Source organism: Siphateles boraxobius, unplaced genomic scaffold, assembly GCF_051911475.1.
Source record: "Siphateles boraxobius isolate OS27281-9 unplaced genomic scaffold, OSU_SipBor_1 7, whole genome shotgun sequence".
Taxonomy (NCBI): domain Eukaryota; kingdom Metazoa; phylum Chordata; class Actinopteri; order Cypriniformes; family Leuciscidae; genus Siphateles; species Siphateles boraxobius.
Genome location: NW_027509197.1, coordinates 35,040,745 through 35,058,401, shown reverse-complemented (window position 1 = coordinate 35,058,401; position 17,657 = coordinate 35,040,745). Strand labels below are relative to the sequence as shown.

The 17,657-nt window shown below is 40.6% G+C and overlaps 1 protein-coding gene across 1 annotated transcript in view; it reads right to left on the bottom strand.

Moving 5' to 3' along the window:
- Positions 1-13,764, bottom strand: part of slc4a3 (solute carrier family 4 member 3) — a 106,351-nt gene extending 92,587 nt beyond the window's left edge. Inside the window, exon 1 of the mRNA XM_077215686.1 lies at positions 13,657-13,764. The gene's annotated coding sequence lies outside the window, so the exon portion shown is untranslated. The remainder of the gene's footprint in view (positions 1-13,656) is intronic.
- Between the last annotated feature and the right edge of the window lie 3,893 nt (positions 13,765-17,657).

Below are 17,657 nucleotides of genomic sequence, written 5' to 3'. Positions count from 1 at the left end.
CAGCCATTGCTGACTTGCCTCAGACTATCAAGCGCAAGAGTGCGGTTCCACTGAAGTTTTTTCAGAGGCTCCTGGGGCATATGGCATCTGCAGCCGCGGTACGCCGCTCAGATTGCTTCATATGAGACCGCTTCAGCTTTGGCTTCGCGACCGAGTCCCGAGGTGGGCATGGCAACACGGCACCCTCCGAGTACCAGTTACTCCGACCTGCCGTCAGTACTCACCCCGTGGTCGAACCTCAGTTTTCTACGGGTCCAAGTGCCCCTGGAACGAGCTTCCCGGCATGTTGTTGTCTCAACAGATGCCTCCACGGGCTGGGCCGCCATGCGCAATGGACATGCTGTCACACTCTCATGTTGAACAGAAATGCTCCTGAAAAATTCAGTGAGATTTATTACACCAGGTGTTGAGCAGAAATGCTCCTGAAGTTCAGTGAATTTCTTCACACTTAGGTGTTGAGCAAGGTTGCTCCTGAAGCTCAGTGATTCTTGCATGTAGTGTTGAGCAGTATGGCATGTCTATTGCCTCGAGTTGCTGGCAGTACGCCTTGCCCTGCACCGCTTCCGGGCGTTGCTCAGGGGTAAACACGTACTAGTCCGATCAGACAATACCGCCACAGTAGCGTACATCAACCGTCAGGGTGGTCTACGCTCACGCCGTATGTCGCAACTCGCCCGCCACCTCCTCTTAATGAGTCAGAAGCATCTGAGGTCGCTTTGAGCCATTTTCATTACCGGAGCGCTGAACTGTGCAGCCGACGAGCTCTTACGGCTTCAGCCCCGCCCTGGAGAATGGCTACTCCATCCCCAGTCGGTTCAGCTGATTTGGGACCAGTTCGGGGACGCACAGATAGATCTGTTTGCCTCTCATGACTCGACCCATTGCGCCCAGTTTTATTCCCTGACGGAGGGCACGCTCGGCACGGATGCTCTGGCACAAAGCTGGCCGCAAGTATGCGTTTCCCCCAGTGAGCCTTCTTGCGCAGACCTTGCGCAAGGTCAGGGAGGATGAGGAGCAGGTCATTCTGGTTGCCCCTTACTGGCCCAACCGGACCTGGTTCCCCGAACTAGTACTCCTCGCGACAGCACCTCCCTGGCCGATCCCTCTGAGGAAGAACCTTCTTTCTCAGGGACGGGGCACCCTATGGCACCCTCGTCCCAATCTCTGGAACCTCCACGTATGGCTCCTGGATGGGACGAGGCAGGTTTGAGTACCCTACCACCAGCGGTGGTGGCTACCATCACTTCCGCTAGGGCATCGTCTACGAGACACGTCTATGCGTTGAAGTGGAACCTCTTCGTCAGCTGGTGCTCTTCTCACCGAGAAGACCCACGGAGATGCTCGATCAGCGTTGAGCTTTCCTTCCTTCAACAGGGGTTGGAGCGAAGGCTGTCTCCCTCCACCCTGAAGGTCTATGTTGCCGCCATTGCCGCACACCATGACCTCATCGAAGGTAAGTCGGTGGGGAAGCACGACCTAGTCATCAGGTTCCTGAGAGGAGCGAGGAGACTAAATCCGCCTCATCCTCCTCTCGTTCCCTCTTGGGACCTCTCAGTGGTTCTAACTGCCCTGAAGAGTGCTCCATTTGAGCCCCTGCAATCAGTCGAGCTTAAATTCCTGTCTATGAAGACAGCGCTCATGGTTGCACTGGCCTCCATCAAGAGGGTAGGGGACCTGTACGCATTCTCTGTTGACGAAGCGTGCCTGGAATTCGGGCCGGCCTACTCTCACGTGATCCTGAGACCCCGGCCTGGATATGTGCCCAAGGTTCCCACCACTCCCTTCCGGGACCAGGTGGTGAACCTGTAAGCGCTGCCCCCGGAGGAGGCAGACCCAGCCATGGCATTGCTCTGTCCAGTACGCGCTCTCCGCGCCTATGTGACAGAACGCAGTGTTTCAGGACCTCAGACCAGCTCTTTGTCTGTTAGGGTGGGAAGCTGAAGGGAAAGGCTCTCTCAAAGCAGAGGTTGTCTCACTGGATAGTGGACGCCATTGCTTTGGCTTACCAGCAGCAAGGTCGACCGTGCCCCCTTGGTGTGACTGCGCACTCCACCCGGAGTGTGGCGTCCTCTTGGGTTCTAGCGCATGGCACCTCGCTGACAGACATCTGCAGAGCTGCAGGCTGGGCGACACCGAACACATTCGCAAGATTCTACAATCTCCGAGTGGAGCCTGTGTCCTCTCATGTACTCGCTTCATGTACTCGCTTCGCTGGGGTTGAAATATTCCACCTGCGACACCCCAGTGTTCTCCATATGCATCCCTCCGGGTCATATGTGTATTCTCTAAGTCCCCACTCTGGGTTGGCAATAATGTCATATTTCCTCTAAGCTATGGGATATGCTCCCCAGTGTACCTTGGTATTCCTGTGCTAAATAGGAGTCCTTCGTCCGTGCCAGTCTCACGACAAGGATCTCAGATTTACGCAGGGCACTGGAAGACAGCCGAGAAGGTGGCGTGATTAGACTGGTAACCCCATTCGTCGTCATCCGACGTAACTCGGAGTGACAACGAAAGGGAACGTCTCGGTTACGTATGTAACCCTCGTTCCCTGAGTAGGGAACGGAGACGTTAAGTCTGCCTGCCACTTTCCGCTGTACCGCGGGGATCGCCTGAGCTCAGTCTTGGCTCCTCAGAGAAGAAACATATCTGCATGTTGCCGGCTTCCTCCTTTAATACCCACGAGGTGGGGCGGAGTTACGTTATGCAAATTCCGCAGACCCATGGCATTTCTTTGCCATTGGCTCGTTTTGTAATACTCGAAGTCGATAGGTGTTCTAAGCGAAACCCCATTCGTCGTCATCCGACGTAACGTCTCCGTTCCCTACTCAGGGAACGAGGGTTACATACGTAACCGAGACGTTATTTCAAGTCGAATCCTTGATTCATGTCAATGTATTTATTTACTTGAAAAACAGTCATATATTAAACATAATATGATACAGTAAGCAGATTATTAACCCAAAATAAACCAATTAAGGATGAATGGGCTTTATTTAGCGACAATGACCAGCTAAACACAAGCTTATGCTCACACTAAACAACTGTGCAGTAAAACTGTGTTCTTCAGTCATCTTTTCATAAGTGGATTGTTATACAAAGATCATGGATGTAATTAGTACCGCACCATACAACATTTGAGTGTGTATGGTGTGAGTCTGCTGTGTGGTTGTGCGATCGTGACAGTGTTCGCTCTGCAACTGTAAGTCCACAGTCTGCTGTATTATATGATAAACAGCTCTTGTGGGAATCCAGCGCTGATGATGACTCATGTCTTGAGTTTGCGTCACTGCAGAAAGCCCTAGCATCCGTCTCATTTATGCCATATAAACCACACCCAGCTGGATATCATTATTCAGGAATGCAGCTTCATGATGGACTGCTAAACAACAGTGGCATCTCCATGTACCAGCATCAGAGATTAAAACACCTTGTCTCTGGCCTGAAATCCACACAAATCTAAGAACATTGATGCCAATCAGACCGAAATGAAAAGAACTAGTTTTTCATCACTGAGCTGGTATCATCCCCCATGGGAACAGTTACTCCTTCATAGCTCAGGCTGAAACAAAAAAATACATTTCATGTGCTTTTATATTAAGTATAGACATTTACATGTAATCATGTAGCAGATTTGACCTTTAATATTCTGTTTAAACAAGAAAAATCTACAGAATGTGCCAATTGGAGTATAAAAAATAATTCTATATACATTTTATGATATATAATAAAATATAAAAGCTAATAAGTCTTAGCCTATTCTGTTTCACAGTTACTCATTAAATGTGTTAATGAAGCCTAATAATCCATTTGTAATCGGACTAGTTGCACAGTCGGAATAACAAAAGTCACATTTAAGCATGCAATAGATCTCATAATGAGACCTTCAATTGCAGACTATGATATCTTGGCAAATCTGAGCGCTGTTTGTTGAGATCACTTCTGAAACTCTGGTGCTTCTCAAGCTTTTGGACTCCCTTACCAGACCGTCCTTTTTTCCAACCCCAAAGCAATTCATCATAATTAATGGCAGGATTCAAGAGGATTCTAAATTAAAAACAACAGTTTGAATGAGAAAACATAAAAATGTCTCTACAATAAAGATATGACGCTGGTCTTTTTATGTTTTATGTAAAAGCATAAACAGCTGTGTATACTTGTAGTGATGAATAAATCAAAGGACCCCAGTTACGGACCCTAAATTAAGCAGGACCGTGTGAGAACAGATTCACTGCAAACATCGATCAAGTGTACCTAATTCGGCAGTAGTGGGCGAGTGTGGAATGAAACTCGCAGTAGTGGGATGAAAAAATCAACAGACCTCTGTGCTGCAGTGAAAAAGTGTCAGAGTGAGAGCTCAGCGCTGCAAAAACATGATGTTTTAGGCTTAGATCTTAGGCTTTTAGGCTTTTTTTTTAATTAAGTCATTTTATAGCACCATTGGAAGTTTGCACAGACCAATTGATTTAGATAAACTGCTCTAGAGGAGATGTGAAGTGAGATTTCTGGGGTCTTTTTCTTAAGAGAATAAACTGAGAAGCAGTAGACTTCAGTAAAAATCTCCAATTGCTCTCCCCTTAAAGGGATAGTTCACCCATTGACGTCCACTGTAGGAAAAAAAAAACTATGGAAGTCAATGGGTGCCGTCAACTGTCTGGTTAACAACATTCTTTAAAATATCTTCTTCTGTGTTCAACAGATGTTTGTTCATTTTTGGAACAACTTGATGGTGAGTAAATGATGACAAAATGTTCATTTTTGGGTGAACTATCCCTTTAAACTCATTGCTGTCTAGGGGAAAATATTAGATACTAAAGAGCTTTTATTTGTGCTTTATTTTATTCCTTTATTCCTTAAATTTTTAAAAACAACCTGTACTGTATTGCTTGTTTAATGTGCCTTATATAATCTTGTTTGTTTGCAACTCTCCAGAAGCATAACAATGTTTTGGGGTCTTCACCCACCACTCTCTCTCTCTCTCTGGCTCTCTCTCTCTTCAGCAGGAAATGGCCTATCTGACATATTTATGGAGCAGCAGCAGAATATTTCATCAAATGATTCACTTGCCTTCTGCAAATAACCCAAGTGGGAAACTGCTATTAATGTATGAGAGAACACTAAGGCCATCATCGGAAAAAAAAAAAAGTCACCTGGGAAAGCAGTTGCTTGTAAAGATTTCAAGAATGTCTGATCCATGAAAACCCTGGCATCTTCCTGACTTAAAGGGGTCGCTTCTCTCTCAGCTGTTTTAATCACTGTTGGCCTGCTGTTGGTCCAGCAAACTCAAGTCAGGTTAACGCTCAACCTCATGTGAAGATGAAACTATGTATGAATCATTTTGATAAGCATCCCTGTCTGCTTCCTGTGTGTCTAACCAGCATTCATCATGCACTTCCTCTTCCCTTCACCGAGCCTTCAAAGCGCCACAAATGATTTATGAGCTGCACTGGCACACAGATACACTTATACTGTGTACTTATGCACTATGTTAACCATGTATTGTATGAATGTTGGTTATTTAGTCAGATAGCCCCTCCCCCTCTGTTACATAATTAAAGCTGCAGTAGTTGAGTGAATGAAGTGTCCACTGTCCAATATACACACTTCTTTATTTTTGGTTAATTAAGAGCATCACCAGAGTATTTAAAATGCTCATTTTCAGTGTGAACGCACAAATCACACTATTTAAAAAAACAAAATGGCATAGAATACTTCATATGTAGCCTACTTAAATTGGACCTTGTAAATAAATTAATATATATAATATATTAAATGCTATACTATATATAAATTATTGCAATTACATTATTAAATCTAAAAAAAAATAAGAATTATATATATATATATATATATATATATATATATATATATATATATATATATATATATAATTATATAATTTATATACACACACACACACATATATATGTACTTAATTAAAAAGACGGGAGGAGAGCAGCCCATAGCAACTAATTTTTCTTTAACTTGCAGAAGAAAAGGACTAAATGGAAAATAAGTTGACAACTCTCAAACAAGGCCCTCTTTGGTACACTACAAAACTGATCCAATGAGCAAAAGCCTTAACTCAACAAATTGGCTAGTCCATTTACCGTCCCCTGCCAAACACCCTCTATTACAAAAACAGAAGGAACAAAAAAAACAGGACATTCCTGGATATTCCATATGTATATATATCTCAGGGCTTATATATAAAGAGAATGTAGGGAATGAGTGGAATTAGGAACTCAGGAAAATAATTATTTAACAAACAGGGAAATTAACTAGGAAACCAGACAAACAGGAACAGGGCAAATTGTAAAAAAAAAATTTAACATACACATTACAACAACATGTCTTGTGGCATCCAGGCTGATTTAAATCAGTATGCACAAGTGTTCAAATCTGGAGTCTCGTCTTTAAGGGTCCATCACTGTTGATGCACGCACCCATTAATGGATTAACACATGGCCACATGCAGCTTTTACACCAGAGAACGTGTGGGTCACATTAAGGTCTGCACAAATGAGTGTACGTCAGGGCCAGATGTTTGTTTCTGTGCGAGCTCTAGGTAAATTATTAACGCTAATAGCCTCTTATCGCAAACAATTAGGCACGCAGAGCCCAAGCAGATTTAGCTAATGGCCCCTGGGGCCATGGACTCTATAGAAACAAACTGCTTCTAGCTTCGTAACCATGAATAACTCCACCTTTAGGCGCCAGTCTGACTTTGGATGTGAACAGTTAGCTTATGTCCTAAACAGAGGCTTAGTAGCAACTTCGAACATTCAGCTCAATGTAGAAAAGAGTGGTGAGCTCAGAAACACTGTATGCAAAGGCGACTATGGTTGTTAGCTTGTCTTCCAGCTGTCTCCGGGTTCTGGATTTTACTACAGCATCGTTCCACAGAGAGCTTTGGCTGTCTAAATAGAGCTCATCCAAAGGCTAATCACAGACATGCTTGATCCCCAAACCCAACATGCTCTAAATAGAGAAATCCCCAATGCACACAGCTCATAGACTCTGCGGAGCCCTACCTCCACTGCTCTGGAAGTTAAAAACCAGCAGACACAGTAACTATCCACTATATCTTCTTCCTCATTCATTTTCTGTCTGCTTTTAAGATGCATGACGGAATGTTTTTGATTCAGCTAAAATGTTTTTTCTCTTGATATATGCCTGGTTATAATGCTCTTCTCCATCATTTTATCATCATTTGATTAATAATTGTTGCCACGATCAATAGAAAGTGCACGCAATGAAATTAAACAAAACAATTAAAATTACATTACATTTATGCCTAATAAATGTTTTATCCATAAAATGTATATAATCCATAAAATGCATTTGGAAGACATTTTTATCCAAAGCAACTTGCATAACGTTACTTGCAGAACGAGTCTAATTTACATTTTTAAAGACTATAGACTGTAATTTAAAATTAAAAAAAAGTGTGAATGGAAAGTGGACCAAAAATACAACAATATTATATTAAGTATTTTAACATTTATAATATTATATTAGCGCCATTCCACCCTATGCAATGTTTGCAAAAACTTAAAATGATTTATCTTTGTTTCAGTAATTTAGTATTTTCTAAATATTTAACACTTATTTTACAAAATATTTCTAGAATGATAAAATATTTCTATAATGGTAAAATGAAAACAGAAAAAGTTATGATTATATGCATACTATATAGTATTAGTGCATCCCAAATCACAAAAATTGTATGCTAAATCTACGGAGGTGAATTTTATTGTGTGCATTATGAATATGAATTACTATAATCATTCATTAAATCTTTATATTTATGAAATCATTATAGTAATATTACAATTGTTTATAATAACTGCCATGCATGTGCCATCTTTTCAAGTGTAATGGTCTTCAAACCTCAGATGTAGTTTGGTAACTGAATCAAACATTATTTGAAATCAGAAATTTAATTTGATGCAACCAATCATAATGCAATAATATATAAAGAGCTATTTACCTCATGGTTCAGCACACCAACTCCACAGCTATTTCTATAATTAACCAGGTCTGCAAGAGGAGAGTCAATTCACATACTTAAGCCTATGCGTGCAGACAGTAAGCCAACCTCAGGAATTAAATAAACTTCTCATAAAATGAAATTACATCACAGGGACAGACCTCAATATGTGTGAAGCAACACATAGCCGATGCTAAACCCAAAGCATCCCTCGTGAGAGGCTCAATCAGTTAAAGAGGCCGTTTTATTGAAGTGTCTTGTTCTCAGCCTGTCTGAGCCTCTGCTATAGTGCTAACAGGTGTGATCGCAGCACAGCACTCTCACATCACAGATTACTTTGGCCCGTCTACACCTAATAACACACCTTCCACTGAACCCAGCTAAGACGGAAAGTTCTTAACCACGTGACAAAGACACTTGAAGGCAAGCCTGCAACCTTAGCCGAAAAATCATAATGCTTGCTAACGGTGTGGTACACAGGGAAGGAGACAAGAGGCCGTTTTTTTAATGGATGTCAATGGAGGAGAGGCTTCACTACGCTGAATAAACAGGAGGAAATAGCTTTATATTATATTATATAGAACATACTTTTTTAGTGGTCATGAAGTAATTACTTTTTCAAAATAAGTACCTACTCAAGAGAGTATGTGATTTTGGACGCAGCCCAACTCTGCACGTGATCTGCTGTGATTCAGGATGGGAATTGTGAGGAATTTAACAATTCTAGATTTGAATCTGATTCAAGTTAATGATTCTGGTTCCATAATGATTCTTTCAGTGTTTTGACTATAGGCATTACACCGATTTAAAGAGATAGTACTTGTACTTTTGGGAACAACATTAAAGTGAGTAAATAATGTATTTTTTTGGTGGGTGATCTATCCCTTTAAGTTGCACACCCGCAGTCTTGGCCTCTGCTGAATAACAATACAAACAATCATTCTACTACAATTATTCTAGTTTGTGTTTGTATTTTTTTTGTTTGACATAATTAAGGGGGTAATTAAATGTCAAGAAATTGCTTTGACACTGTTAACTGAATAACCGCTATTGCATGTTGATTTAGAAAGAAACTAGCTCTCCAGCAGACATACTTCAGTCTGTTGTCTCACTATAACAATTAACTTATTAAGCATCAGGATGAACAAGTAAACAACAAGCTGAAGAAACAATGTTTACATCACCATCTATACAGATGATAAACACACCACTCACAATTGAAGAATGAGAAACATTAGGCCGAAGAACAACTGAATATATCTCTAATGTGTGTAGAAAAATCAATACACGGTTGACACACTTCTAATGTCACACACTTACGTCAGCCCAACTGATAGTGATAGAGATCATAATAACTTCCCTGCATCTTATTTTACTTTACTTCATGTGATTCCTCATTAATCCATTACTTTGTGCTTGTTTGAAAACGAGCACATCTGCAGCTATTCCTGGGCATTTATCCGGGTAACAGATGAGACCTAATTACAACTGAAGCTTTGATCATTTAAAGGACTCCAGCAGAAGATGTTGAAGATGTTTCAATGCAATCCTGACAGTATAAATGTATGTGGTCTGCTGCAGCTGTGTTGGAAGTAGACAGCTGGCTCTATGATGCATCGATGAGTCAAGACTCAACACCATTCAAACCTTTTTGGATGTTAAGGATTTGAAACACAAAGCAGTTTACATGATTACAGCGTGACTGACTGAATTACATTTATCATTTAGTGTCCGTCAAATCTATCAAACCTAAGGTTCAAAAGGCAAGCATGTCTATGTTACAGCGGTGCTTCTCAACTGGTTTCGATTCAGGATCCACATTTTACAATGGACATCAAGTGGCGACACAATACAACAGATTATTGTAAAAAATAAAAATTATTAATATTATCATGAACTGCATCCATTCAGCCATATGCAGCAACTATTACTACATTAACTACTACATAGGCAGAATAGTAAAATGGACAATTTTGTATATCCATGGACAGAAAGGGTGTGATGTGCCAAATATTGTATTCAACAACAAAAAAGGGCACTATTTTAACAATCAAAGCGCATTGTGTAAAGTGCAAGTGCACTTAGGGAGTGTCCGAATCCACTTTTGCTAGTTTAACGACGGTAAAAATGGTCGGCGGACTCGGTGCATGGTCTAAAAGTATTGTCACTATTCTCTTAATGAGTACGGTAATGGGTGTGTTTTGGGCATTACGTGCAATAAACCAATCAGAGTCTCATCTCTCATTCTAGGGTTGTGCGATGTCTACCAATTTAGCATAAGACGATGTGTACAGTAAAACATCGCGATGGACGATGATATCGGGAGGAGGGGCGGGGCTAACATTCTAATTTTTCACTTAAGCAATAAGCCCCGCAAAGCCGTGTTTTACGCCCGTTTCACACATATCACACGGATCGCCGGACCGCACCCGGGTGCAGTGTGAAAGCTATAACCTGTTAACATGGGTACGTAAAAAAATAACCACCGCATACGTACTGCAAACGGAGTATGTGTGAAACGGGCGTTTACAGTGGATTTAGAAAAGCTAAGGGGCGTAGGCACAACGCGGAGATATTTTCCTATACATCTCATCAGCAATTTTGATTTTGGCACACTGCAGCTGCTGACCACGAGTGAATGTACAGTGACGTGACAGAACTGCCAGATTCAAACTGTGCTTTCGCTCTGTGGCTGGCGCTGAGCCAGAGACGGACGCGCTCAGCGCTTGTCATCACACAACTATTCACTGTTTTTAACCACATAATGTTTTTTTTAGGTTTCAGACATTTAAATACATATAATTTATAGCAAAACAATACATTTATAGTTTGTAAAATACACAATGGTGTCTATGGAAGCAGCAATAACAACCCATTCAAATACATTTGCCGACGGATTTTATTGATATCAGACTCACGGTGTAAGTAGCGTTAACTATAAAGTTAACTCTATTCTTCTCACAGGTCACCGGCCATGTATTTCAGGGGGAAACTGATTAATTCACGTGCTGTAATAAACCCAACAGACAGGAATCTCTGAACTGCGGCCATAAACAACCATGACGGCGCCCATCTCACGTTACAGATCAAAATCATTTATAAAGGTTTTTTAAACGACAAAAACTCACTTACACGTATTTTAGAATCGGAATAGAAGATAGTCGATGACATGGTAACCAGGTTTGTTAATATTTAGAAATAAAAGCGCTAACGTTACAATATTCATGACGCGTAACCATGGAAACATGGGGGGGGTATCGCGATGCTGGCTTAACATCGTGATGTCTGTCAGCCATCACGATGGACGATGATATCGTCTATCGGCACAACCCTATCTCTTTCCCTTTAAAAGCCAGTTGCGCTCGCGCCATGGTGGATTCGCTATTTACAAGACGGAATTTGCAAGCGGAAAGACTCAACGCTTTTCCAGAGAGAACACGGATCTGCTCGTGATTAATTAATTAACTAATCCATATTTTATATTTGGCTAGTTTGTGTGCTGCTGTTCGTCCCTGTGTGTGTAATAAGCAGAGTGTACGCGTGTTCTGCTCCCATCTATAGGTGCATATTACTAATGTGCCCTTTAAATAACCAAAAAAATACTGCGCCTTTAGACCAGGTTTCACTTGGTCAATGGCACAGTCTATTTCAGTTGCCTCAAAATAGCAACGCACCAACAATGCGCCTGAACACATCTCGTTTTCAGACCAGCAAGCCCATGGGCGCAAAAATTGGCGCAAATGCATTTGCTATTTAAACAACCTGGTGCAGGATGTGAAAATGATAATTGCGTCACGGTGAAACTAGCAAGAAACACTTGTGTCGCGTCTGGCGCTGCATTGCGCCGGGTGTATGATAGGGCCCTAAAGGGTTTTCCTATTCAAAAGTTGATCATCATATTTATTTGCTTATGTATAAAGCATTTGGCCTTTTTTCTCTGCTCTCAGCGACCCTATATCAGAACAGATCGGTGACCCATTTTTGTGTCATAAGTCGCAAACCCACCACTTGAGAACCACTGGTATACATACTGGAGCTTATGAATCTATAATGCCATAGTAGCACAGATCTAGACAGTTGCAAAGGCTCTGACGGGCTCCACCTCTTCTGGGAGTATCTATAATTTTCAGCCTACTTAACATGATCCACAAGGTCCTATCCGTTGATGTATGGATCTATATTTGGATATGTGTGTGGGCAAGAGAAATGATGTCGAGGACACATCTGCAAAGATCTAACACTTACGTGGGCCTACATGAAGAAAACATAATACTTTAGCTACACTGCTAACCTTCATAGTGTTGTTTGAAGGACGTATAGTCCAACATGCTGAAGATAAGGCCAGGTGGAACACAAATTTGAATTGTAAAATATCAGGGTTGTGGCATTAAGTATCTATGGATGTACAAATTATGAAAATGTATTTTCAATCCAGTTCTTGTCCTTCTGCAAACCAACTATGCAATGTTGTCATAATCTTTTCTTATCATTCATTATCAGTGTATTACACTTGATCATCATGAAGTTTAAAAAGTTGTAAAGACGTAGAGCAGGGTTATATCCCATATCTCTAACATGAGTCCAGCTGCACAAATGCTTGATTTCCCAAGCAATGGTTTTAACACAAGTTGAAGATAGATTTGAACCAAATGTTTAAACTGCGTTTTTAAAACAAGGCCAATCTGTAATACCTTATTTAATGGTAGATTCTCATAGTGACAACTTACCCCATATGGCATATACTGTTACAACATGCATCATCAGCATGTGATAAATGTAATTCTACATGTGCCCTTCAGAAACTGAATTTCAAAAATTATACCACCCTGAGGAATACTCAGAAAATAATTGACAACTAGTCCCAATTACAACTAAATAGATCACCAAGATCACTCTACATTTGATCCATATAACTACACAACTTTTCAAAAAGACTTAGGAAGGAAACTGTTTAATAATTATAACTGCAAAAAATCTGACACTTAACATTATCATATTCCTTTATTGATATGGGTGGCTAGTGCAAGATGAAATCTTCTGAAAATGTATATATATTTGAGTAACTTAAAAAAAATGTGAACTCATCATTTCAACCGTTTCTGCCATAAATCATTAATTCTATATTTAGTAACCAATGATGGGGTTTCGTTAATAACCTCATGCATACTCAGGATGACTAGCTCAAATAACCTACTTCAGCATCTTTCAAGCATTAACCCTTTCAGGAGCGCAAATGCTCAGCTCTGTTATAGGTTTCTCGATACTATGAATCTGAATGTCTTTTCACTATTATATTTTGCATAAAGGACTGAACATTTCTGCACACAACATCGCCTTTCAATCATTGTATCCAATCCGTAAAATGCGTCTGCAAACGCTTCACCTCACTGTACGACTGCACGAGCATCTTACTATCCATATGAATGACCTGTCCGCGCATTTTTCGCATCCTAACCGACTGTTTTGTCGGCTTTGTTGTTCAGCACACACCTCTGCCATCATCATATCCATGGGGAGACCCATTTTTGCCATAGGCTCTGGAGGAAGGAGCGCATGCACGCACCCGTATCCACGATAGCCAGGATGATCTGCGCAATTCCTCATTGTGCCATCATGAGTGTGATGCTGAAGATCTGCACCTGGGCAGTGTTGTGCTCGCCTACCTGTGTGTTTGGAGAGTTGTCCAAGCAAAACGAGAATAGACGATGGGTCAGAGAGCGCAGCGGCCGTGCTGGTCCATAGTGAAGCGTCCCAGCTGCTCTATCTCTCTCTTTCTGTCTCTCTCTCATCCGAGAGCGATGCTCGCGTCAGCCACTAGATGCTGCTGAGGCGTGCGCGCGTCATGGGTGCTAGGGCCAGACCGTCAAATATGATCATCCTTGTGTGAAGGACCCCCGTCCTAAAATGTAAAAAGGCATATTATTTTAATATATTTGTGTTATCGTTTTTGTGTTTCAATCTACTTTTTATTGTTTTATTTTTTATTATAAGTTTTATTTCGATTTTTATTGATTTTCAATTTCTATTATTAATTCACTCAATTTGAATTTATAACATAATCAATTAAGGTTGGGAACTGAGAAAAAGGTTCAATTTCTTTACAAAATATTAAAAAAGAAATATTTCATGATTCGGTTCTCGAACAATAATTATTCCATGAAACATTGAGCTATACACTTTCTGACAATGTTACCTGTACTACTATTCACTGAATCTAAACCACACGCCACCTATGTGTAGTCCGAATCCCGAATGGATTAGGTGTGTGATTCCCAAACAAATAACTTTTATGAGCCAGGTTTTTATAGTGAATTTAAAAAAAGAAAACATGCGACCTAGTCTCAGCCTCAGCCTGATGCATATGGCACACTTATCTGGAAACACTTCAGGAGTTTTGAAGTCGTCATCTGATTGGTTGAATTCTCTGAGACGTCTGTTGTGTTTTTTAACGGTCTGCCTGGAAATAAATGCCATGATGCCAACCCCTCTCATGGAAGAAGAACGCCATCATGTTTCAACTGTGACAATGAGCGCTTACCAGGATCAACTAAACGCTGGGTTTTCAAATGTACGTGAAATTTGCGGCTCTATTGTAGCAGTAAACTTGCACAACATTCTTGAATGAATAATTTATAAATGCACGTCGGCCTGTTATTGCTGGGACATCGACTTTACATTTTCACATCCCTAAACATGTTTCAGAGCAAAACGAACTGTGATTGGTTACATTACATGTCCGTCAATCGTCCTTTTGGGCGGTCCTTGACTAATAAAAGCTGCGATAGAGTCCAGACCTTCTGCCGTCAGTCTGAATGTCTGGCTACTCGAGACTATAAGCAACCCAACCAATGTAGCCCGTTTCCCGAAACAAACAAAGGTGGTTCTGTTAAGCAAATTAAAACCATACAGCTCGACCAGTGGAGTCCTAATCACAAAATAATATGACCCTTCTGAGTCGGATCCTTAAGGGGCAGTTTACATGACACCATTTTCAAATAAAAACTGAAAAATGTTTATGCGTTTTGGCCGTTCATTGTGTTTTGGAGGCCTAAAAATGCCCTTTTGAAAGTGTATGTTTTTGAAAAAGATACAGTTATCGTCTCGGAGTAAAGTACAAAAACACAAATCTGTGAGAACGGTGGCGGCATGCACACAGTGTATAGTCTATCGACTTGCGCATTTGGCGCGAAAATACCCATAAAGCAAATGACTTCTGGCCTAGTTGTGGCCCACATCTCGCAAATTCCTCTGGCCCACATACTGCATGGAATGATGGCGATGACTAAACTTGAGGGTGGCTGGCAATAGCATGAACATCCGGGCGGCACATACGGCTCAGTTCTGGCAGCAGGAAGGTCACAAGGGCTACATCTGGGCCACACACAGCAAACCACAACTCACACTAAAACCGGCTTGTTGTGTGTGGGTCAGATATGGCCTATAAGACTTTTGCCGCTACCAGAACTGAGCTATTTTGTGCCATAGTTGGCCCAGATGAGGCCCGGATATGTATGCTCTATCCGGGTGCGTATGTGCCCTGATGCGTAGTCTTTCTTTACAAAGTGACATCACTAACTACTGGCCTGGCATGCATAAATACATACATAATACAGCGTTTTTAGTCATTTCCGCAGATCAATGTGGAATAGTGTGATCAGCAGTCTATAACTTTCATACACTACAAAAAATATAAGCAAAAATTATAGCCTACTAATATTTTTTTTGCCAGGACAAGCAGTTATTTTACGGAAATTTCTGTTAACCTTAAAGGACAACACAATGCAATGCATAATTCAAAATACACTTGTAAAACACCAAAACAGAAAATTCCTTCATATTTATACAGTAGCGGTAGCCATTTTGCCATATTTTTACGGACCTTTTTACAGTGTAGGTTTTACTCTAAATGCGCCAAGAACAGTTCCTGGTGTTAAATGGGAGTTGATGTACTAAATGACTGAACAGCAAGTATAGATTAGTAATTGAAATTAAATAACTTGGGCCCATATTAAACTTTCTTGCTTTCCTGCAAATAATCGTACAGATCCTTTTGCTCATTTTGAGATTTGCGCACCTGTACCCTACATTTGCTTGTTTGAAAAGAAGAAATTGTGACCTGTCAGATTTGATGAGAGCCTGTAGCCCTATATCAACTCCTTCCTGCCAGACATATAGGCTATAACACTCATTTCCCATTCAGTGCCTTGCAGCGAAATTAAACCAGCATGCCAGAGGGTCTGAAATGAATGCAGTGTTGGACTGATAAATTCATGGCTTGGACTGTTTCCAAACACACAAATTGCTTATTTTCTTGTCCCTAATCACTTGTTTTGTTGTCATTGATTTCTCTCATTCTGTCACTGCAGAGCTCAAAGGCAGGATGCTCTTCTCATGCTGTAACAGCTGGTTTATCAAATAAGAGAGAGGAACTAGATCAGACACATGGAAATAGAGTGTTTTCCTTGGATAAACCTGATGTAGTGGTTTCGCTGATAAGCTACAGTCTTGTTTTAGAGCGAGGATGATTATTTATTTAGGTTTTATTCAATAATAAATAAGTCGTGAGAGTTTGCTCGCATGTCTTGTGAAAAGTGTTTCATATGGAGATGCTGACCCCGATTTGCTTATTTTATTTTATGATCCCAGACTCCCACTGTGTTCTTTGTGTTCTATTGATGGCTACTTTCACTAAACCGACAAACCTTTTACAGTTGAAATGGTTAAACTAGAGTTGAGCTAGCCTTTTTCTTGATATCCAAACTTTAAAAAATCATGTGTTTTTGCATATTCACTGTGAGTTGTAAATTACTTTAAATTAATTACTAAATTAGTAACAGTATGACAGATGCACAGCCTACTGTAAGATTCAGTACACTTCCAGATCACGCTGCCTCCTTGTGGATACAACGTTGTCATTTTTTATAGCAGAATCTGAAATGATTTGATTGTGGAATATATGTGGATGACTGTATATATTGTATACCATATTTTCAAAGTGTGATGATATGGAATGATAAATACAGAGAGAAGTATCATAAGTATGACTATTACTCATACTCAGATTTGAACAAACCACTAAACATTAAAATGTACTTATCACTAATTTATACACAGCAGCACTGTCACAAATGATAGGAGAGGTGTGCTGTTTTGCTAAGCTCTCACTTTCCTTTGGAAAATGGAAAAAAACGTAGTTGACATTTGCTCTCCGAAGATGAATGTCCTGTGTCAGCAGAATCTCTCAAATATTCATGAGCTTTTAAAAGACGAGCAAATTTTGTAAGATGAGGGATAGTAATTTTCTTTCTCATGCAGGGAATATTTCAGTGTGTAAGATCTGAGCTAGAAATCCCTGTCTGATACGACCAATATACGTTATCAAAAAACGTAAAAAAATAAATAATCATGAATATGTTAATATTATGATGTAGTTCTCAACACAGATCCGTCTAAGTTGTGGATTGAACATAATTCAACTCAGTTTTATTTCTAAAGTGCTTTTACATAATTGTTGCCACGGTCCTTTTACAGCAATCTGAGGGTCCCAAAGTACATAATCAATGTCTTTCCTATCAGTAAGAGAGACAGAGACACTTGTGACACGAAATATCTTTAAATCACAACAAGCTAGAGAGACGACACTCATTCAAAATAAGCCTAGTAA